This window comes from Motacilla alba, chromosome Z (genome assembly GCF_015832195.1).
Source record: "Motacilla alba alba isolate MOTALB_02 chromosome Z, Motacilla_alba_V1.0_pri, whole genome shotgun sequence".
In the NCBI taxonomy this organism is placed as follows: domain Eukaryota; kingdom Metazoa; phylum Chordata; class Aves; order Passeriformes; family Motacillidae; genus Motacilla; species Motacilla alba.
This window is the reverse complement of record NC_052046.1, coordinates 45,034,151-45,059,027: the sequence shown is the minus strand read 5'-3', so window position 1 is coordinate 45,059,027 and position 24,877 is coordinate 45,034,151. Positions and strand designations below refer to the sequence as shown.

Below are 24,877 nucleotides of genomic sequence, written 5' to 3'. Positions count from 1 at the left end.
ATGTTGTGGCATGCATTTTGAAAGACAAGAAAGTGATTTACCTGGAAAAATACAACAAATAATTTCAAGAGCCAGGGACAAATGTTAACAATCTCAATTGTTAGTCGTGTACTCTACCCAGGCAAGGATACTTTCAACAGAATAAAAAAGGCTTACTACTTGTAAGTCCAACAGTTATGATTTTATGATTAAATAAATCAGCTTACTGAAGTAACCAATAGTCTTCAAGTTTATAGCTGAAAGGGTTTTGTTTGCTGTCTACATGCAGTAGGTGAAGAGAGAAGGGGTCACTTTCCAGACTAGAAAAGCAAATACCATTAGTATTTTTGAAATCTATCCAAGCTCCAAGTGGTTATAGAGTAGTTGGTAGACTGTAATAGTTGGCCTGCTGCTGAACTGAACAGGATACCTGGTCTAGACATTTAGGCACAGATGACAGAACCCTAAATTAGGCTCTGCTTGTATGTACATTGCATATTTCATATACTTAAACTGCCTAAGTAGATTTCAGTGAGCATAAATGCTAGGACAATTCAAATGTTTTTTCAAGGAAATAAATTTTATAGCACTTTCATTTAAAATTTATTTCTAAAATTACTATATTCTATGTCATTTTTGAAGGAGTAACACTTAAATGCTGCAGCAATAAACTTCAGAAGTCAAGTTGTTTTTATTTTCTACTAGCATCCTGTGATCTCTACTAAGTCCAGTTCTTCCTTCTCTCAGCACAAAACACGTGATCTTCAGCTGAAGATTTTCACTGGAGTCAGGGAGCCCTAACTACTAATATGACCTCTCCAGCAGAGACAGAAGAGAAAGAGTAACTTGGGATGTCTTTCTTCTCAGAGAATTTCATTTGTGCATTATAGGGGATTATAAACACTCTTACAGTTAGTTTGATAATACCAAATATTTTATTAAATATTCAACATAAACAATAGCTGAGTAACAGCTTCAGAGTAGTTGTTGTTCAGGACATTTATTCATGACTGGATATCCAAAATTACCTAATGAAAATAGAATTAGAGACAAAAAATCCTATTTAGAAACATCCTATGGCTTGATGATCAGATACCATTCCTGAGTACTTATGATAAACCTTATTTTCTACATAAAAAGGAGGAAAAGATGTTGCACTCCATGTACTCCACTGTACACTGTGACCACAATTGGAGTGCTTGACAGCAGATAGATAAAACAGTGGAGTTGCTGACAGCACAGTAGCACCAGTTTGGGGATTCTAAATATGATCCTGACATGTTTTCTTCCAACTAGAATTATGACCTAAAGTTAACTCAGCTTCATTATTTTAATTCAGATTTTCACATCTCTCAAAACTCCAATTGCAAACTAAATCTGGAAAGAAAAAAAGAGGACTGAAAAGGAGACAGGCAGACGTTGTAGATCATGCAGCTTTTGTTTGACAGGTGAAGAATGAGACAATTCTAATTCACTTCATTTTTGCCAAGTAAGTATTTCCCACAACAGGCTTAATAATTGTAAAGGGGATGGGTTTCCTGAGGATTTTGTGGTGTCTCCTTCCTTAGAGATGCTGTAAAACTGATTCAATAGCAACTGCCTGTGGCCTCACTGAGTTAGGGAGAAGCCTTGATGAGTTGTTGAGGGTGCCTTGCTGCATTGGGTGAATTAGGAGGCTTGGATCAGATGCTCTCCAGAGACGTGTACACAGCCCTGAGTTTAATGTCTGTGAGGCCAAAGGGAAGAGTGAGTAAACAGGAAGCAAGTAAATGACTGTCAACTCTTCAAATAAAACAAAAGGAAAAGAAGCCAAATTGCAGACTCCATCAAAAACTAAATCATGCCAAGGCAATCTCTTTTCTTCCTCAAACACACTAATAGCCTCCAGAGCAAACGAAAGCACTAATCACATGAATCAGGTTTGTCAAAAAAAGTCTTTTGATAAAGTTCCACATAACATTACACACACCTACAGAAGCATGAGCCAGAAGAAAACAGTACTGGGTAATGCCAAAATGCCAGTCGTCATTACTAGCACACTGTCAATACAGCTGCCTTTAGCACAGTTTCACATATGGTTTTTAAAACTTTACCATTACTCAGATTTTGAGGGGGAAAAATTGGGAGAAACCCCGTACATGTTTATTAGATATAAAACAAAATGAAAGAGAGAATAAGTATGCTAGAGGACAGTATCTAAAAATAAATTTATAAATTTTAAGTCAAAGTCTGAAAGGTGCTACTTAGTTATATGAGTCTATCACCCTTGTAAACTCACAATTTCTTACAGGTAGAAGAGTTTCATATGTATTTAGACAGAGACATATTTGTTCATATTTGTGTGTATATAGATATCCATATGTGTAGATGTGCACATATGTATATATGTGTAAATACATATTTATATGCTGTGTTTATCTGCGTATGTGTACTTAAACATCAGCCAAAGCAGGTGAAAAATAACATCACAGACAAGATTCACCCCAGGGAGGAACAGAAATTATTCCATTCCATGGGATCTTCTGAACAGGAGTCAAATCAAGGCTTTAGGAAGTTTTGACAATCTGCAAGGTCCCTTAATAGAGTTATTAGCAATGTCTCATTGGAAGGGGAAAAAGCTATGATAGATCTGGTAGGCATTTGACCTTTCTGCTGAACAGATCATTACTATCAAGTAAGATTAAGAGTGGTTTCCTGTTCCAGTCTGACTTGAAGCTTAACCACACTGGGGAAGATCACATACTGCAGGAATTGATTTACTGTTGGAAACAAAAACATAATGGAAACAGTAATGTACAACAAAATTGAATCCTCCAGCCCTCCATCCAAAATAAAAGAATAGAAAGAAACACTTGTGAACATGTCTGCAGTATTTTCATAGCCATAAACTAACTAAATAAAAAGCATTTTTAAAATAACATACTGAAATAGTTTGTCAGCTACATGCACAGATATTTTAAAATAATTTTTTCCTAATTTTCATTCTAATGAAAATCTTATAAGCCCAGTAATCCTCCCATACCATTGTTTTGCAAGACATTCCCTAGACTTAAGCTCTGACAGGAAAAAACCCAAACAACGTCAAAAACAAATAAAAAAATCAGGAAGGCAACCAAAGTATTGCTACACCAAAATATAGTGTGTATTCCTCAATTCTTGTTTCCAGTTTGTAGAATTTTTCTATTAATATTATCCATTGCTTCGGAATTATCAGTTACATTCTTCAATAGAGAAAAGTGTATGCATTTCCAAATGTCAACAATAAGAAGCAGCAGATGTATCGAAAAACAGGGCAAGCTTACAAACAGATTTCTGCTGGTTTGTACTTCATGTTACAGTCACTGCAAGTAATCTAACCAAGAAAGTGGAGAGGTTATCCAGAATGACAGAGTTAAATTACTAAAAAAGGTTTTGCCAGTTTACACATGTAAATCTTATTTAGATGGTGATACCAGCAAAAGGAAGTGAAGTAACAGGTCGTGATAGCACAGAGCTCAAGGTACAGTGTGGGTGGTTACTGGAGAGGAGATTGATCCTTTTCCAGAGTTCTCAGTTTTGTACTCTGAAAAGTAAATAAGCAACTTGTGAGATTCATTTAAAAGTGTTTCAACTGTTTCAATTTTACTCAGTGATTTGTACTGCCCTCTGTTATGAAATCTATGAAATCACTTTTATGGCTGATTCATCCACAAATCAATCCTGTAAAAACAAAATGACATGCACAGACTGACTGCACCACCTGCAACATCTGATAAGCTTCCTTGGGCTGTCTGTAAACATGACATCCATTCCTTAAACAAGTCCAGGTGCTACATCACAGAAACCAGGCACTTGATTATTCACAGCTTGTTTTTCTTAGGATAATCAGTGCCTGGTGAGAAGTCAGGTCAGTTGGACAAACACTGCAATCTTTTCATGTTACTGTATGTTCTTGGATTCCTTTCCTATGGAGCAATACAATAAGCAGGTCATGTTATCTTCCTTGAATCTTAGCATCTTGATATCCCATTCACCCAGGAGGGTTATCATCTGTTATATACATGAAAATCAGTTAAAAAAAAAAAAAAAAAAAAGAAGAAGGAAGATTATTTTTCAATATTCAAAATGACAAGTGAATCCTAACTTTTACCTTAGTAAGACAGCTATCATATGGACTAAACGGTTTGGCAATATCTGGTATATTTACTGCACAGAAATTCACTCAGCCTTTCAGGAAGAAGGAGCTATGGCAGGAATGTAAAAGAAAACCTCAAACAAGATGGTCTTATTGTGCTCGAGAGGGAATATCAATATGGCCTGGCTACCTTTGCTTAGTCACTGTAGAAAATGCTGCTGGGAGGAGTGCTCTCAGTGGGTGCTGCTGATAGGTAAAAAACTGTAGGGAGGGATTAAGTATTTTTGCAGAAGTATAGAAATACAGTGAATTAGCCAAACACTTAAGACAGCTGTTGTAAATGTCTGTCCTCTGGAAACAAGTTTTCTCAATGCTACCTAAAGTACAAGACTGTTACATGAGATGAAAACAAGAGTGCTCGGAATTGCTTACCAGCTGGCGGTGCACCATATTTATGAGTCCAAATGAGGCAGAATTGAAACAGATAACAAACCATCATGGTCAAGTGCTGAAGATTTCCAGTCATTTGTATGATTCTTTCTGCAAATTGAATGTGAAAATTATTTATTAATTGTGTAATACATTACTTGTTATATAGTTAATATCAGGTAATATCAGCAAGTTAAAAGAGTTTAATGAAGCAAGTATTAATATGAAAGACATCTATAAATTATGAAAGAATTCTAGCTGAAATAAATGGAAATGAAAAACCACATGTCAAAGCCTACTTCTCATTCCAGAAATTTACAACATGAAAACCAGAAAGCATCAAATAACTAAACATTTCAAGTAATAAACATGAAAAAGTCCACTTGAGAACTATATTCAGAAACTTAATACAGTCTATAAAAAATTAGTGTTTCTTTTTGCATTTGTGTGGAAAAGCCAAAGAAATACATCAGGCATGGTGTGCTGATGCAACCCTGTAACTTTTAGGCAACTGAATTGCACCCACCTACTGAGGAAAAATCAGCAAAGGTTTTCTTGTCTACTTGCCACTGAATTCTTAACAAGTTATCACAGGTAACACATGGTAATTTATGAATGACTTAGTTCAGCAACTGCCTACATTTGCAAGTTTAAGGACAGCCTGTGAACTTGTATGTGAAAGGAAATATTAAACTAAATTCTACCCTAATTATAAGTTTTTGTTTTTTCTCTTTTCAAACAACTGCATTTTTCTATTTTTTTCTACTATTAATGGATACAAGACAGTGAAATAAGTTTTAGTAGCACCACTCAAAACTAAATTCACGAAAGAAAAAGAAAACATTATTGGCAACATACATCCAGGCAGTTTCCTGAATCAAAAATAAATTGATTACAAAGCATATATCAAGGAGAAATAGAAAAGAACACAACCTGAAGAAATAAAACATTTTACATAAATTACCAACAGTAAATGGTAGAGAGGAAATTGGATTCCCAAAAATGTGCTTAACCCTGCCAAGAGGAGCAGCTCTTAGCAGCTCTATCAGGTTTACACATTGCAACTGCCTTTAAAGTACCAAGGACACAAGATCTCTGTTTCTTTTCTTAAGATGTGTAGCATGTCAAGGCACTGAGAGAGCTAAACATCCCTGGATGGGAACCGTTAAATGCTGCTGTTCCAACAAAGCTTTCTGACAGCTACAATACTAAATGTACCTTATATGTGCATTCTGTTCTGGAATATTTTAAGTATCTCTCTAAAATCAAATGATGAATTTATTTTAATGCCAGAATAACAGCAGATGTTTTATCATGAAGTATTCTGTATGCAATGTGTGTGCAGGGCAGCTGTATCTATGTTGTTGAAGCAGAGCCTATTTGTATAAATAAGTGAATATGCATGCAGATAGAACTTAGTAACTGATAAAAGAGGTCACTAGGTACATCACTGCAGATTAAATGACCTCAGCCAAATCCTGGAGGGCCAACCCTGTCCTGGGGTGCATCAGGCCCAGCATCAACAGCCAGACAAGGGATGGAATTGTCCTGCTCTCTTCTGCATTGGGGCAGCCTCACCTCCATTGCTGGGGGCAGTTTTGGTGCCACAATATTAAAAAAAAAACCATAAAGTTATAGGGCAGCATCCAAAGGAGGGCCATGAAAAAGGTGAAGGACTTGGAGGGGATGCCATATGAGGAGTGGCTGAGGTCACTTGATCTGTTCAGGCTGGACAAGAGGAGACTGAGGGGAGACCTCATCACAGTTACAACTTCCTTGCGAGGGGAAGAGGAAGGGTAGGCACTGATCTCTTCTCTGTGGTGAGCAGTGACAGGACCTGAAGGAATGGCCTGAACTTGTGTTGGAGAAGGTTTAGGTTGGGTATTAGAAAAACCAGAAAAACCACTGGGGACTGAACAGGCTCTCCTAGGAAAGCAACCACAGCACAGTCTAACAGAGTTCAAGGCACATGCTGTGATTCTTGGGGATGGTCCTGTGCAAGGCTGAGAGGTGACCTCTATGATCCTGGAGGGTCCTTCCAAGGCAGAATATTCTGTGATTCTCTGATTGTCTCAAGGTCCTTTTGCCTACTGACCTATTGCAGTAGTCTACCATGGCTGTATTTAGATGGTATGTTGTGATTAAATCGTTCTCTGTTTCAAACTTGTGACTCAGATACATGTTTTCTTCTTTCATACTGCTTAACTCTATTTTTTTCTCTCCTCTAAAATCAGAGGTAGTATGGAGTACAAAATAAGTTACTGGAACTATTTTACAGTATAAATTGCTTTCCATTTCTGTCATAATTATGTCCTATCAATCATGCTTTCCCTTCCCATTTTGTGATATTTTGGGTTGCCTAATATGAATATGCCTTAAATACAAATGACAAGACCTGATATATCATTCATGCCTGGTATATTTTACTTCTTGTTAGTATTTACGTGAACGTGGGCAGCTGATGAAAGGCCCTTAGGTATAGTTTGAATGCATTAATTTTAACCTCTTAAAACTGAGGTCTGGAGGATATGCTTCTTTTCCCTCTACTGAGAAGTTGGCTATATGCATCAGTAATTTCAATACAACCATGTTGTTCTCAATGATTTTCTACTATGGATCAAAAGTTCTTTTTTAATTAGGGTCACTTACTCAAGAAGAGGTACATTGTTGATATCACAAAATTTTCATTAACAGGCACCAGCCTCAGGTATTTTAAAGAGAATTTTCAGGCATGTATCATGACCCAAAATTATCCTGTTAGAGAAAAGTCCTCCTGTTATAAAAATTATTTGTGTGTGTTACAACAACCAGAGTTCTCATACTGCTTGAAATTATTTATGTTAAATAACAAAAGGAACTGCAAAGACATGATTGCGTGAGGTGCATTCCTTCCTCTCACTTTAATGGTTGTAATAATAGAAGCCAAACAAAATAAAAGGATAAAGCTGAAATGTGCTGGAATTGGAGTGAATGTGAAACAAAAAATACAACCTCTGATGTGAACACTGTCAAAACCTTTCTGTGTTTTACAGATGCAGAGGAAATGGCAGTGAAATGAGTGAAGCTGAAGTACTAGGCTAATACTCCATCTCCTGCCAAAAAACCCAAACCAAACCAGAAAAAAACCCAAAACAACAAAACCCCATAAAAACATAAACCACAGAACCCTCCCCACAACCTGTTAATCTCATTTGACAATTACTCTGCACCTGACATAGTCTTTGCAATGTCTTAAAGAAGTCAATTAAATGTCCATACCTTATCAATAAAGATGGAAGAACCTTGCCATGAACTTGCAGAGGCATTGACTGTGTGGTCTGCACGCTGAAATATTTTTTCTATGTATTAGTAACTTGCATGATTTATATACCTGTTCTAGAAATCTTAAACACTGCTACCACCTGCTGGTTATTTTACAGTTGAATCTACTAGCTCATTAGCAAAGTAAGAAAGGAGGAAAGAAGGAAAAGCATATTCTGAAATGCTTTTCAAAATAAATTTGGCTTTGCTATTTCTTCAAAATTATCTAATTCATCTCTCTGTTGTCATAGATGAAAAATTTTAGTGTCATAAGTTGAAAAATCTTGTTATTCACAGAACAAGAGTCATTTATAGTGAGAGTGGCCTCTGATATTGCTTTCCTCCATTTTCACTTTTATTTCCTATAATACACCTTGTAACTAGGTCACTGTTGTCTGCTGTGGTCTTCCATGTTAGAAGACAAATATGTCAGTACTCCATACTACTCTTTTACCAGCTGAGACAGTGTTGAATTAATGGTTATGGTGTCTATAGATCAGAAAAGAAAAATAAAAAATGTCCCTTGAAAAAGTTGAAATAATTGTCAGCAGCATTTCCTTTGTATTAAAAAGACAGACACACAGTAGTTATCATGACAACTTTGCAGGGTTATGCCAGAAAAATTGCTTATCCCTTAATGTTAACTTTAAATGTTAACATTAAATGTTAAAATTAAATGATAAAATTAATGTTAATTAATTAATTTTATTAATTATTTATTTAATTTTATTAATAATTTATTTAATTAATTAATTTTATTTAATTTTATTAATTAATTTTATCATTAAATGATAAAATTAATGTTAACTTTAAATGTTAAAATTAAATGATAGCAAAATAATTCCATGTTTAAAAACTTACTGCATCTGCCTTAGAAATTACTACAATCACTGAAAACTATACTGTTTCACTATAAAAATGTTGAAAATCTCTCCTAAAATGATTTCTAATAAAGTTGTGTATCAAGAAGTTCCATTAAGTATCCAAATAAAGAGGAATAGAAGTCCCTGTTTAACCATCTGCTTGGAAAAAACCCAGCCAGTAGAGTCCAACAGTGAAATCCACAGGCAAAAGAACACAAAGGAGTCTAAGACAAGATAAGACAAGATACTTGGATCAGGATCTACAATTCCTCACATTTCCTTTCTTTTTAAAGCTCTGGTTATGGTCTGACCTAGATTACAGGTTCAGATCAGAATATCCCTAGATTTCAGGTACTCTTTGTTGACTCCAGGCATTTTTAAATGAGGTATTTGGTCAAGAACTGGGCAGATGATGACCAGGGATGGTGATGCATGTTTGTCTAGTTCATCACTGAAGAAACGTATTCCTGCATATAGTAATTTCTTGGTAACATTATATTGTTCTGTAACTTTTTCCAGAATTCTATAAAAATTTCAAGATTTTGGTATTTTCCTGAGGTTGGAGTGAGATGTTAGGCTAGTTCTGAAGTAGAGTTGGGTTTTTTTTAGTTTTATTCCCCATGTTCTATAATGTTCGTGTTCAGCACAAAATACAAAAAAAGTCTCTGTGCAAGATTCTAAACTGTCTAATGCTTGTGTATTATACAAGTGAAAATTCACTGATTAACACTAGCCAAATCTTGCTATGGTTAAACAAAAAACAGCATCCAAGCCTTCAGTTTTAAAACAAAGGAATGAACTTCTGCCATTATATTATTTCTTGATTTATCATCCCGTCAAAAAAGCCCAAATCTGAGCTTACAGAAAAAGGTGCATTTAAACCTTACATTTCCAAAACATTTAAGTGCCTCTTTCATTTTACCCCTTTAAATATTAGTTTTGGTGAGAAGAGAAGCAATCAGACAACCAAAAAGAAAACAAAAAAAAAATTACTCTTTTTGCTGGCATCCTGCCAGCAGGGTTGAAAGCAAGATATGCTAGCAACATCATAAAAATATCTCACTGGATTTTTAAGTTTTCTAGACCATTTTGTATACTAGATAGCTCTGACCAATCATTCCTTTTTTAATGCTTATGTTAACAAAACTTTTGTTGCAAACAAAATTTTTGAAGAATTAGTCGGTATTGTGCCGTGCTGTTTGGATAGCTTCTGAAATTGAATACATTTGTCCTATGTTTCCTAAAATCACCAAATCTTTAAAGTGATGAAGTAGGAAAAGTGTCTTTAGCCATTGAATACTCCTGGCTAACCAGTCCGGAGAGTAATTGAATTTAAATGGACTACCAAATAGAGAGAAGAAAAGAGGAATAACAAGGTGTAAGGTATAATATGAGGTATAAGTTCTGCTGCAAAACATGTTAAGGATAGCATTGCCTGCATTGGATTATTTCTGTTCCTGTTGATGTCAGAGGGGCAAAGAAAGGCCACAGCTAGGCACTTTCAAAGATTCTATCCTAAGTGTTCATAAACACTTATAACATGGTGACCAGGCTTTATCTTTCCTCTTTCATCAATGCTAGTTCCAGAGGAACAGAAACAAGAAACTAGTTAGTGTATGCAGTTACCATGTTAAAAATATTTTTGTTGTTATTTGATGCTATGTGGCAGTGGCTGAACCTAAAACTGGAAGTTTTCTTTCTTACATCCACACATATGTCCTACTGTGGGATCTAGCAACATGTGGTTTACATGGGAACACCAGTTGCTCTGTCATTTTGTGTGCTGAACAGAACAAGCTCCCAGAAGTGAGCCGTTAAAAGTTTGGAAATGTTGTTCCACTGCATCAGTTGTTCCACATTTGGCTCTTTCCAAATATTTCCTGTCGTTGCTACTATGCATACTAACTAACCAACTTCTCAGCTGAGCCTGTTCAGAGTGGTTTTCATATTCTATAGCTGGAAAATAACCCAAACCCTAGCACTTTAACAAGAGTTGGATTGTTGAGACTTGTGTATCAAAGCGACTTTAGAAATAAACTCAGCATATAAACGGTTCTATTTTATTTCTAACAACATCTCAACATCTGATTCATTTCTTCAAATAAATTTCTTTTGGCACAATTTGCACGTATCTGAAAACCACCATGTAATTTGGCACAAGGCTACACATTTGGCAGCCTCTGCTCAAGAAAGGTCCAGAACAAGAACCATGAGGGATATCACAAGCCAGCACTGAGGTGCATTAGGCGACTTGCATGGGGAGGATTTCAGAGTGATTGCTTGCACCATGTCCAATCAAAGCCATTGCTATTGTTTTCTTGCTTTCAGAAGCATTAAAGCCATGTAGAAAAAATGCATGTATGTATCCAAGCCCTTCCCTCTCCGTTCAGAGTGCCCCTCCCTACCTCAAGCTCACTTAAGACCTAGAATTTTCCATTTCCCAGAAGACATTTTCAGAGTTGTAACCTCATGATATAGAAGTGTAAAAGTACTTATATTTACAAGTAGTCAATGCAATCATTTTGGAAATTCAGACATTTGACATTTTGTCTGGCCATCCATCACAGACTATACATACACTGAATAAAGTCCTATCTCACAGCCATTTACTAGTCATCATGCAAAAGTCTGCATAACGTAAAATAAATTCCACTTCTATTGGGGAAAAAATAATCTCTTCTGTGTATTTATTACCTTAGTGTACAGAAGGGAAAGGTACCAAAAATAAAAACAAATAAAAAACAAAACCAAAAACAAAATCAAAACCAAAATCAAAACCAAAAACAACCCCCCAAAATACAACCAACCAAACAAAGGAATAACTAAAACCTAAAAACAACAACCTCGCAAGCATTTAAATTCCATAGATTATTAAAAGTTCTAGAATTACAACTAATTAACTTCATATTCCCATTTGAGGAAGGAGTAACATTGTGATCCAGCTAGCTGGCTCTAACCCTCTTATTCCCAAGGAGAGCACAAAAAGAAGCTGGTAGAAGTGACACAACCCCAACACCTGTGCTGTACCACTATGTATGGCCAATGCCTGGTGACACAGAGGCATTAATCCAGCTTTGGCTCATGCAGAAAGCAGCACAATTGCAGCAAGAGGATTTTTATTCTACAAATTGTACTCCAAATGATGAATGGAGTTTGCTGAAGTTCGGTTCTCAATAAAATGTTACTCAACAGCTTTACAATAATTAGAGGGGGGAAAAGGATAATATTTCATGTGTTATTTAATAGAAATTATTTTTATTAGTTTGTTGGTATTTTTTAAATTCTTCTTAGGCTCATTGTAATTTGGTTATACTGTTTAATGAGACCTCTGAATCTTCACACTGATACTGTGGCTGATGTCAATATTACAGATGTTCTGAACACCTTTTATAAGAGATGGGATTTTGAAAAGGCTAGGTGAAGGACATGGAAATAAAACCTTCTGTCTGTGGTTCAGTGGAGATTCTGGAGGCCACTGAGGATGTGAGATAAGGAGGTGAGGTGGCCCTCCAAGCACCTAAACATGACTTGAACATTCCTCGCAAGTGGTCTAGTAAATAGTTCAATTTCAACCATGTAAAATTTTCATTTCTAGTTCTGTTTCTGGGACACATCTTTGAAAGAGGAGAATTCCTCTGAAGGCCAATTGGATGAGCTTGAAAGTGCACTGTTCACCTGGAAAATTTGCATGAAAATTACCACATTATCTATGTTCTATATTCTCCACTAATACTGTCTGCTATTATTTCAGTGGAGAGAGCACAACTAGACCACACTAAGCCGTGCAGAATTAGGGATCTGCATCTCTTCTGAACCTTTGTAAATTCTACTTCTGTTAGAAAATGTTATGCACAGAAGTATAGATCTTTCAAGATATTCCTACATTTCCTCCGGAAAATAAATCTTGCCAATTATGAATCTCTGAGGAGGGAATGATAATCAGTGAGAAAGATGAAGTGTAACATAGAGGCCTATTTCTGCACCTTCTGCTTATTCTTGAGAAGGTACTTGGTATTTCATGGGCTTTCTCACAAGGTAGGATTTCTATTCCATTGTCTGCATAGCCTTTATAGGAAAGAATTACTTACCTTTCTCAAGAAATCAGTGCAAAGTGAACGTATGAGCTTCTTAAATGCTCCTAGAGAAGCTGGTTGCCTTTGTAAATTAGTGAGTGGTTCCTTATCAGTGCAGGGAATGGGAAAGCAGCCTATATTAATCCAACTCAATAACTTCAGGGGAACTTTTTATAAGATAAAGAAGTCTCTAAAGGAAAATCACAATAAATAAAAATTGCAATTCCTATAGATGCCACCCTTACAAAATTGTTTTGAAAGATTTCTCATGTTTACCTGGTCAAAACAAGATAGTTTAATAAAGTACGCTATTTTTTTTAATCACTTACGCTCTTAAATAGCAAATCATATCTCATCCTGTTTTTTCTAACTCTAATCCTACAAGCTGCCTTCAAAAGAGAGGGTTTTAGACCCCTCTTGGACCATTTAAATTTTGAATCTTTTAATCAGATCTAAAAGCTTTCTGTCCCTACTTCTGGACTTCTCTCCAAAGAGCTATGTTTAAAAATGTGTTCATTTTACTCCTATCATTACTCCACCACCACCTTCAATAAAGTGGGTTTGTTTCTTAATTCTTTATATTGGGCACATCCCCCATCTTCTGGAATACCATAGAAATGTTTTTTTCAATCAAATACTTACATCAGAACCTGTCACTGAAGCAGGACTTCTTGTGTAAGTTGCTTCATAAGGCATTTTATTTCAAAAAAGCCATCTTCCAAATAATATTTTCATCTTGGGAACCAACATATTTGGGGGTGTGTTTTAGTTGGGATTTTTTTAAACACAAGAAATATAAATTCATATTTCAGAAACTATGACTTTCTCCAAGTTTTAAAAACCATTCAGCGGTGTGTTTTCCATAGTAAGAAAAACAAATCAGTAAGGGTGTACAACAAAATGTGGTTTTTTTATGGGATCTTTCTATAGTAAAGAAGGTTGCTTTTAAGGAAAAATTATATAATACTATAGTAAATTCATGCGAAAAAGCATGAAATATATGAATAAAATGACCTGAAAATACATGTAAGGTAACAGCTCACTAAATAAATCTTAAAAATCGATAATTACAAGGGCCAAGGGAAGAGTGGCAGAAGCACCTGACTAAATCCATTGAGTGGGCAACAAAACACAGGGTGAATAAAAGACAGTGTCAGTAAACACAAGGTGATGTATACTGGCAGGAAGAATCCCAACTCTACTTACAAAAAGGGAGGTGAAGGCAAGTGTCTATTATCACTCCTGAAGCAGGATTTTGGGGCTGCAAATCTAAAAACAGTGTTATCTTCTTCCTTTTTTAAGCCTCTTTATAGTACTAGAAGGCCACAATGAAGAAAAGGCTCCCTCAAACATTTTCTTCTCCAGGCTGAACAACCCCAGCTCTCTCAGCCTATCATAAGAATACGTGCTCCAGACCTCTGGTCATCTTCAGTGATGTTCTCTGGACCTCCTCTAACAGGTCTACATCTTTCTTGTGCTGAGGACCCCAGAGCCAAATGCAGAACTCCAGGTGAGGTCTCACAAGGTAGAGGATGGCTCTTTTGATGTAGCCCAGGATGTCATTGACATTCTGGGCTGGGAGTGCATGCTGCTGGCTCATGTCCAGCTTTTCACCCATGACAACCCAGAAGTCCTCCACAGGGCTGCTTCTGTAACTTCTTCTACCCATCTGTACTTATATCTGGGATTGAGCCAACTCAAGTGCAGTACCTGGCACGTGGATTTCTTGAATTTCATTAAGTTCTCTTGAGCACAATTCTTAAGTTTATCCAGGCCCCTCTGGAACACATCCCATCCTCGTGTTGTGTCAGCTGCACTGCTCAGCTTTGTGTCGTCTCCAAACCTGCTGGGGATGCACTCAATCCCGCCGTCTCTGCCATTGATGGAGACACTGAAGAGCACTGGTCCCAGCAGAGAGCCCTGATGGACATCACTTGTCACCAGCTTCCACCTGGACATAGAGCACAACTCTGTGGTGGCATCCATCCAGCCAATTCCTTATCCACTGAATCAAATACATGATCAAGTCCATCTATTAAGTCTGTGGCTCTCCAATTTGGACATGAGAATGTGATGTGGTAACATATGAAAAGCCTTACAGAATTCTAGATAGATGACATCTGTTGGCCTTTCCATGTTGACTGTTGCCATCACTCCATTGTAGAAGGTCACCAGATTGGTCAGGCACAATTTGCCCTTAGTAAAGCTGTGCTGACTGCCTCAGAACACTTCCTTGTCCTTTATATGCCATAGTGTGTCTTCTAGGGTGGTCTGCTCATGATCTTCCCAGGCACCTAGAAGAGGCTCACTGGTCTGTAGTTCCACAGATCTTCCTTTCTTCTCTTTTTAAAAGTTGAAGTGATATTTCCCTTTTCCGGTCACCATGGACTTCACTTGACCACCATGACTTTTCAAATATGATAGAGAGTGGTTTGGAAACAATAGCAGTCAGTTCCCTCAGGACCTTGGGATGTATCTAATCAGGTCTCATCAACAGGTGGCTCTCCAGGTTCAAGTGGTCCTGAACCTGCTCTTTGCTTATAGTGGGAAGGACTTCATTTCCCCACAAACTCTCTCTACAGAGAGAAAATTTTTGCAGCCAAAGCTCAACTGGAGTTGAAGCTGGCCAGAACTTTGGGGGACAATAAATAGAGTTTTTTCAAAAGTATTAATTGCAAAAGGCAGTGTAGAAATTATGTCAGCCAGTTGCAGGATGAGGATGGTCATCTCACAAACAGGGACATGGACAAGGCAGAGGTGTTTAATGCATTCTTTGTCTCTGTTTTCAACACAGATGAGAGACCAGGGTGGTCTCAGTGCCCTGAGCTGGATGACCACAGCTGTGAGAAAAATCGATTTCCTGTTGACCCTGAACTTGTGCAGGATCTGCTGGCTAATGTTGTCCTAGTTTTTAAGAAGGGCAAGAAGGAGGTCCTACAGGCCTGTAAGTCCCATTTCAGTACCCAGTAAAATAATGGAAAATATTATTCTGGGAAGTACTGAAAATTGTACTGGAGGACAATGCAGTCATTGCACCCAGCACAGCTTCATGAGAGGAAAGTATTGCTTGTCAAGTAGAATTTTCTTCTAGGACAGAGAAACCCATCCAGTTGATGTGATCATTTTGAATTTCAGCAAAGCTTTCGACACTGTCTCTCACAGGACCCTTCTGGAGAAAATGTCCAGCCCACAGCTGGATAAACGCATCGTGTGGTGGGTGAGCAGCGTGCTCATGGGTCAGGCACAAAGGGCTGCAGTGAATGGAGTGACATTAGACTTGTGTAACCTGCCACTTGTGGGGTTCCACAGGGCTCCACAGGGTTCTGTCCTTGGCCCACTTCTCTTGAAAGTCTTCATAAATGACCTGGATGGAGGACTGGAAGGACTGGAAGAACCAGTTTGCTGATGACACTAAATTTGGAGTAGCTGTCAATTCCTATGAGAGCAGAGAGGCCCTGCAGAGAGACCTGGATGAATTACAGGGCTGGGAAATCACCAGGTTTAGGGAGATTTAAGTGGGATGTCAAGAAAAGGACACGCAGAGGGTTGTTGGGCAATGGAAAGGGCAACGGTTGTTGGGCTCCTCAGGGAAGTGGTCACAGCACCAAGCCTGACAGATTTCATTAAGCATTTGGACAATGCTCTCAGGCACATGGCGTGATTATTGGGGTGTCCTGTGCAGGGTCAGGAGTGGGACTTGATGATCCTGATGGATTCTTTCTGACTCAGGATACTCTATAATTCTACAATTTTAAGCTGTAAAGTAGCAGAACTCAAGATAATTTTCTGAAATACCCTTAAGACATCCCACTTCTTTAACTGTATTCATTAGAGGATGCTTGAAACCTCCCTGAAATGTGCCATTCTTATTTCAGTGTAAATATAGCCTGTTACTGAGTACTAAAAAATAACCACCTGCTGGATATATTTCTCCTGAAACAAAAGAAGTATCTGATCTTTAGTGGAATAGTATGTGCCAAAATTACTAGAAATTGTTAAAATAGCAAAGTAATGGGAATTTTGTGAAGTTTGTGCTAAGTAGTCCTTAATAATTACCACTAGAGAACTACTAATAATATAAAGAAACAACAACTGATGCCTAAATATTTCTGTGTTCAGTTACCTCACATTAGCAAAAACTCACTTTTAATTTCGAGATTCCATTCTTTAGCCACAGAAGACCATGTGATCTGTACCTGTCCCTCACAACACTGCCTATTTGTCAATAGGCACCACACGCCCCTTTGGTTTAAGCAGATCACCAGAACTCTATTGCTGAAAACATTCAGATGTTTGACTGATACTGTGTCAAGAAGTTAACTCAGATAAGGGGCAAGACAAAGCTTTTGCTTAATATAGTGAGATATTTCTGAGTGAAAGATCTTCTCAGCAAAAAGAGGTCTGCAAATTCAAGACTCAAGAGTACTCATTGTCCCCACATAAAACAGGGGAATAACTTAAGCCTCTTAACTTTTTTTTTTGTTGTTGTTGTTTTTGTTTCAATGAGGTTTGCAGCCAAAATTACACCTCAAAATACCTTTTAACCACAGCTGTTAGATGGAGGTTTAGAACATTCACCTCTGAGCAACTTTCAGAGACAACATACCCCAGGATCCTTCTTGCATCATTTCCCTTTCTCTGATAGAAAATCCTTCTTGGGTTCCTATCTCTCTCATCCATGTCAACATGAAATGAAGTTTTAGCTCATTTCTTCTAAACAAAATTAAAGGAGGGATTGTTATTGATTGTTATTGCAATGTGGATGGCCTGATCCTTGTCAGCGATTACAAAGGAAATAGGTGCTCTGGGACCTGATGTCCAAAAGTCAGATCTGTGGCAGACAAGTGACTGGTAGTACTAGGTACTCAGTCAGGTCTCTCATTCAGCAGAGACCAGATACATAAATGCACACTGTACAACTCACAATGAACATGTCATGCCTTAAAGGATCTGTCCTGATTTTTTTTCCCACATACCTTTATTGTTTTCTCAAGAAACCAAGCATAGTTGCCATCAGTGTATCAATTCAGTCACTATTCAAATGGAAAAGCTTTCCTTTAGACACCTTTGACACACATTCTTAAAACAGGGAGGAAGTAAACACCAGGACAGTTTTACAAGGCTTGTTTGTTTTTTTATGTAGCTTTTTCTTTAGAAAATGTCTCCATAGGGTTATAAGTCATGGTACACCAGTAGAAATTTAAATCTTTTTGTGGCTTTGAAAAGCATACAGCAATTAAGGTGCTTCACATTTCTCCAGCCTGTGTTTACTGACTGCATCTTGGCAATGAATATATTGTTTTCCATTGATATTTCTTTGCTAGGTCATAAGTTAAAAACTTCATGGGGATTTTTCTTGTAACAAATTTTCCAGGGAGAATCTCATAAATTTTCTAGTGAAGACCAAGCATGGTGGTAACAAAACCAAGATTTTTCCTAGATTTTTAATTTCCAATTTATCTTCCAGTCAGAAAATCAGTATATTTTTATTTAAAAAACCAAACCAAAACAAAACAGGACAAAACAAAAACAAAACAAAACAAAAACCCCAAAAATACCAAACAATGAAAAAAAATCCACAGAAACCCAAATCAGCACAAAATAACAGACAGAGCTCATATGGAACTTAAAAAAAGTAAGATTTTCTCCAAAGGTTAATAACATCCTATTTCTTTGAACCACTATGTACTATCAGATTCTACATATTTTCCCAGGAAAAGAAAAAGTGCAAAAATAAACTAACATTAGGGGAGAATTTAAGTACTGCTCTTCTCTATGTGAGGTTCACTATTTTCAGAAATCATATTATTGCATCAAACACACTCACACGTTTATCACTGTACCTCACATCAGAGCTATGAATCTGGCCTTTTTGTCAGGGTCGGCTATAAAGATGCCCTAACTAAGATCCCAAATGAAAACACCTACAAGTCACACTAGTTCATATGTAGATATGGGTGTTTTGTAAGCCTGGACTGGTTATACCTCCAAGGGTTAAATATATCTTGTAAAAGCATTGTCCTCTGCCCATAAGTTTACCTGTGAAGCATTGCCCAATTGTACTTTGCTCCATCTCTTCACCTTTTCAGCATTTAATGCCTTCCAAAGTACTGTATGTGCCTGTTTCCAGAGTATCCTGCTCACATGGTTACTGATTAACCTATGAGTGCACTTAAAAGATTATCCTGAGACCACATACCTTCAAGGCCCTTATGGCTTTTATTAACAGAATGTGGTTTGCCTTTGGATATCACAATCCAGCTGTGGTTGATTATGCAACTCTGAGCACATTTTTTTTATCTTCTGGAAGTGTGTGAAAAATAGCTAATTGTCCACTGTATATATAGATTTCATGTATTACAGCAACAATTGGTTGATGTAACCTCTGTTACCTTATCTTTAAGCAAAAAAACAACTGCTTTTTAGATGTGTAGGCAGCCTAGATCTCCATTATGAAAAGAACATCAAATGCTCATTAAATTTTAAGATCAAAATCTGTGCATTACAGACAGAGCATGTACAATCCTTTACTTTTAAAAAAGTTCTTTAAATTGTTTTTATGTTCACTCAGCCTGAATTTGAAAGCATAATATTGCTTTGCATCTTGCTGGATATCTATTAATTAGTGGTTTTAAAATCCCCAGAAGCATCATCAAATATATTGACAAAAAGAAATATCACTCTTAAATTCAATAAATTACAATGACTAGAATTTGTATTTAAACATTAAGATTTATAATAGACATTAAGTTTTTTAAAAGTACTTAAGGTCTTATCACTAAGTCAAGCTGCTAAGAAATAATTATTATCACTGTCAAGGCGTTGTCATTGAAAGCTAACCAATGCATGGGATCATCATGCAAGTTAAGAGTGAACTGCACTGAAGATTTGCAGCATCAAGGTTTTTTCATGCAAAAAGCTATGAATGTAAATGAATAATCACAGAATCAGTGGACAGTTTAGACTGCAAAGTTCTTTCAAAGATCCTCTAGTCCAGCTTCTTGCCATGGATCTATGATCCATAATCTGCAGGGAGGGACACTGTCCTCTGAAGCTGAGACATTCTAGAAGTACAAAAATGCCTTGAAGTGTCACCAAAACCCCCCAGTTAAGACATGTGAGTGTGTTTATACATGCTTGGGTGCATGCTGGGGGGATTTAAAAATAGAAAACATAGTAACTTTAGCCCTGAACATTGAGAGTTTTCAATTCAGGACTCCCATAGTAAATATGCTTTTCCTATGCCAAGTATCCAAGCAAGTTAGGAATGAACGTAAAGAATGAATTAAATTTACAGTTCTCTGTGGGATAAACTACACTTGTAATGAGATGTCCCAAAAAAACACTAGTACTTACTTGAAATGTTCAGGACCACATGTAATTTTGAAATATGAAAAAAAAAAAAGCAGGCTGTAAAGCAGTATACCTGAAGTTCAATTGCCTCATTTTAATACAACTGAAGTCCATGCTGCTTAAAATTATTTTTTTTTAAATGTGATACCTTGTTTTAATGATGACACATAAGATGCTTCCATTTACATATGAAATATTTAAATATTAATAATCCTTGAAAAATACCCTTGAAGCAGAATTATTGTAATGTCATGGAAAAGAACATAATCAACATAAGTAATTGTTACTCTTGTGGAAATACATGTTTACTTTCAAAGATAATACTGTTTACCATAGTTTAAAAATAGTAATTTAAGTAATAATTACAAATCTTCATTACAAAGCCAGCATGAAATAAGCAAGCAATCTCTATCTTCCTTTTATCTCACGCACTTAGAAAACAGAAGAAAAATTGAAGGGAACAGAACTGATTTCTGTTTTCCTTCATAGGCCTAGAGGTACCAATGGGACTGACTTTGTCAAATGTCATCTTGTTTTAATGGGTTTTAAGTCTTTTATCAACCTTGCCTGCTCAACCCAGATTTTCCAGTTTATAAGTCATGCAGACAATTTTTCCCCAGGTTGAATATTTATCGACTACCATTCTCTTTCTCAGACAACAGTAAACGATGCCAAGACAGTCAATTCTTAAAAAGCAGCAATGAGACAGTATTGAAGAACTAACGGCAGACTTACCAGAGCTGGTAACTCTGGAAAAAATGAAACCATTGCCTCCTTCTTTTGTCATCCTCGCTTGCCATCTTGCAAGCAAACATGAGAGACTTCAATGCAACAAGACACTTCCCTGTACTGCTATGTGGGTGTTCACAGGTACATGAGTTGAAAGATAAAAGACAATCTGTCATCAAATTTTTGTTGGTACTTGCTTTCTTTATGTATGGAATGTTGCAAAGATCTGATTACTGAACTGATTTTGTTAGGCTACGCAGTAGCAGGAGGGTATGCCCCAGATAATATCCTGTCCTGGCTGCACCCACCCATCAGAGCCCATAGCACAAGCCCAGTGAGGAGCCCACTGGCAGGATGGCAGGCAGGAACTCAAACAAAGCTTCCTGAGAAACACACTACCTTGCCATGGCCCTCCCAGGGCTGTCAAAGCGCCTGTCATACTCCTGTCTGCACCCAGCAGGAAACCCATCACTAGCCATCAGGAGCATCTCCAGGCCATGCTTCTCACTCTCTCTTACAGATTGGTGTCACTGAGGGAATTTTGGCTGTTTTGATTATGGGATAGTTCCTATGGCACCAGGCCTGTTGCAGACAGGTGGGATTAACCTGTATGAAAGGAGGGAAATATTCTAGCCCATAAGCTGGCAGCACTGACTGAGCAGCTTTAAAGGGGGAAAGGGACTTTAAAGGGGGAAAGATCAAGCTAGCTAGAGGTGAGCCTGGGGGACACGCCTGTGTTCAGGGTGGCATGGACAGCCCAGCTGAAGTGCATCTGCACCAATGCACCCAGCATGGGTAACAAACAATGGAAGCCATTGGCAGCAGGAAGCTGTGATGTGGTTATCACCATGGGAATGTGGTGGGATGACTGGAGTGCTGCAGTGGATGGCTACAAGCTCCTCAGAAGGGACAGGTGAGGAAGGAGGGGCTGTGTCTCTTTACACTGGGGAGGGTTTTGGCTGTACAGAGCACAGGGATAGCAGGGATAAAGCTGAGTGCCTGTGGGTGACAGTCAGAGGGATAGCCAGCAAGGCAGAGATCCTGCTGGGAGTCTGTCAGGCCACCCAGCCAGGATGAAGTGAAATATTCCATCAATGGATGTTTCATGATCACTGGCCCTTTTTCTTGTGGGAGACTTTAATTTGCCAAATGTCTGCTGGAAACTCAACACAGTGGAGAGGAGGTTCCTGGAGAGAGTGGAATGTAACCATACACAGCTGCTAGGGGAGCCTACCAGAGCATGCCCTGCCAGACCTGCTGCTCACAAACAGAGAAGGGCGGTGGGACATGTGGTGGTCGGAGACCACCTTGGGCACACTGACCATGGAATCAATCACAGAGTTTTGGATTCTTGGAGAAGCAAGGAAGAGAATCAGCAAAATACTTAGACCTTGGACTTCCAGAGGGTGGACCTTGGCCTGTCCAGGGCACTGGTTCAGAGAGTTCCCTGGGAAATAGCGTTTCATAACAAAGGGGTCCAGGAAGGCTGGACATACTTTTAGGAAGAAAATATTAATGGTGAAGAAGCAGGCCATCCCCCTGTGCCAACAGATGAGCTGGCAGGGAAGAAGACCAGGCTGGCTGAACAGACAGCTTTAGCAGCAACTCGGGGGAAAAGAATCTATGAGTTCTGCATGAAGAGGCAGACAGCAAAGGGAGAGTACAAGGATGGTTTCTAGGTCATGTAGAGAGAAAATTAGAAAGGGAAAAGTTGAGCTAGAACTTAATCTGGTCATTGCTGTGAAAAACAATAAAAATGGGGTTTATAAATACATTAACAACAAAAAGAATGCCAAGGAAAACACCATCCTTTATTGGACCCGGGGTGGAACACTGTAACCAAGCATAAGGAAAAGGCCTAATGCCTTCTTAGCCTTAGGCCTAACGCCCGCCAAGTCTTTAGCAGTAAGACCAGGGCAACCAGCCCTCTGAGCTGGTCAGCAGTGGCAGGGAGCAGGACAGACCCCATGCAATCCAGGAGGAAATCATTAGTGATCTCCTGTGGCTCTTAGCCCTCACAATCTTGTGGGACTGAATGGATTCCTGCAAGGGAACTGAGGGAGCTGGCAGAAGAGACCTCACCAAGACACCTCACCAAGAGAGGCTGAGGGAGCTGGGGTGCTTAGTTTGGAGAAAAGGAGGCTCAAGGAAAATTTTTGCACTCTTTAAAACTACTTGAAAGGAGATTGTAGCCAGGTGGAAATCAGTCTCTTCTTCTAATCAACTAACTATTGCATAAGAGGTCATAGCCTCAAGCTGCACTGGGCGAAGTTCAGGTTGGACATCAGGAAGAATTTCTTCGCTGAAAGTGTAGTTAAGTGTTGGAATATACTTAAGCATCAGATGCCCAGGGAAGTGGTGGCATCGCCATCCCTGAAAGTGTTTGAGAAACTGCTAGATGTGGCACTTCGTGCATCGGTGTAGTTAACATGGTGGTGTTTGGTCAAAGGTTGGACTCAATGATCTTGAAGGTCTTTTCCAGCTTTAATGATTCTATCATTCTATGATTCTGACTGGGGCTGCTGCAAAGGGTTGGGAACATATTTTTCACAAGGGAAGAGCAGCTTTGTATTCCATAGGATTACTATGAGATGTTTGGGAAAGGATGAGAGGTTGAGGTGATTTGGGGAAGACCAGGAAGAGGAAAATGAAGAGAAAGGAGGCAAAAAGGGCTGATGACAGGTGAATAGTTGGCCAGTGATTGTGCTTGTCAGCCATACCCCATTCCTAGGTAGTGCAGCCTGTCCAGCTGCTCACCAGAGTCCTTCCTTGCTTTGTCACACTTACAACTCTATGCTTACATATGAGAGTGAGTGTGTGTGTGTGCACTGCATATGTGCGCATGTATGTGCATACGTATGGAGTCTGAATGCAGCAGCAGTTTTGGAGTCAGAGGGTGAATAGGCTCCTATGCCTGTGGTGCAGCAGCCATAGTGGGAGCAGGTGTGCAAGCATCAACGAGGATCATGTTGGATGACAAACTTGGCTGGTGAAGTGGGCAGGGGTAAGTGGGCATGGGGTCCTCCAAGGGCAAGAGCACAAGCGGTTTGGCTGCAGGGACAGAGGAGTCCCAGCCAGCTCTGTGTGCATGTGTGTGAGTGTGTTTGTGTTTGTGTGCGTGCAACACTCCACAGCCTGTGTGATGCTGAAACCTCAGGCTGTGTTAGCAGCTGATGTTAGCAGCTTGGGAGACTGGGATCAAGGGATGGTGGCTGGTCAGAAGCAGGGTCTAAGAGAGCTGCCAGAGGGACACATCTCATCCACAAATATGTATATTTTGTCACTCATTGACCCCCATCCTACTTCCCTGGAGAGGGGACAGGAATGACACCCTCAGTGTAGTGTGTGTGTGTGTGTGTGTGTGTGAGGACTCCGGGTGTCTGTCCGGATGTGTGTATTGGCAGGTATGTGGTGTGTACATATGGTTTATGTGCTTCTACCTTCTGGAAACCAATCTCCAGCCACACTGCTGGTTGGACACAGGGACAGCAGCCTTGCCTCTCCCAAGTTTTTGGATCTGGCAGGTTATACTGTCCTGCAAAATAAATACATTTTTTTTAAAAGTGATAAAATAATTAAATCTTTTTAAACAGATTATGACTTACCTATCCATACAAAACCAAAAATAAATTTATAACTTTAACATTTACTGAGCCTATTAGGGGATTTGGATTCAGCTCCTGGACTGATTTTTTTCTCATAAAGGTCTTCTAATTTGTTGGGAGTTTTGTCTCAAACAATGCCAGTTGAACGCTATGGTCTTGACCCATTGATGATCTCAATGTAAATGTGAGGAGGCCCATCAGCCTCTGTGTAGATGCAAAGTGCTTGTCTCCATAAAGTGGCGAATATTCAGAGTTTGGGTCATCACTTAAACTTTAACCAGCTACTGACTTTTGGAAGCAAATGTATCTTATATTCCTATTTATTAGCAAGATTTGATATGCAGGAAACACGTGCATATTTTATTTGAAAATAGTCAGAATTTGTGCTGCCATTTCCATTGGAGGAATATTTATAAAAGACATTCTTCTGAT

At 38.5% G+C, this 24,877-nt stretch overlaps 1 long non-coding RNA gene across 1 annotated transcript; it reads right to left on the bottom strand.

Annotated features, from left to right (window-relative positions):
• Positions 1 to 1,005: 1,005 nt before the first annotated feature.
• Positions 1,006 to 7,846, bottom strand: LOC119695746. The gene is made up of 3 exons (XR_005255366.1): positions 7,781 to 7,846; positions 4,526 to 4,633; positions 1,006 to 4,008 (listed from the first exon to the last, which is right to left on the bottom strand). It is a non-coding gene; the product is annotated as an uncharacterized LOC119695746 (long non-coding RNA).
• Between the last annotated feature and the right edge of the window lie 17,031 nt (positions 7,847 to 24,877).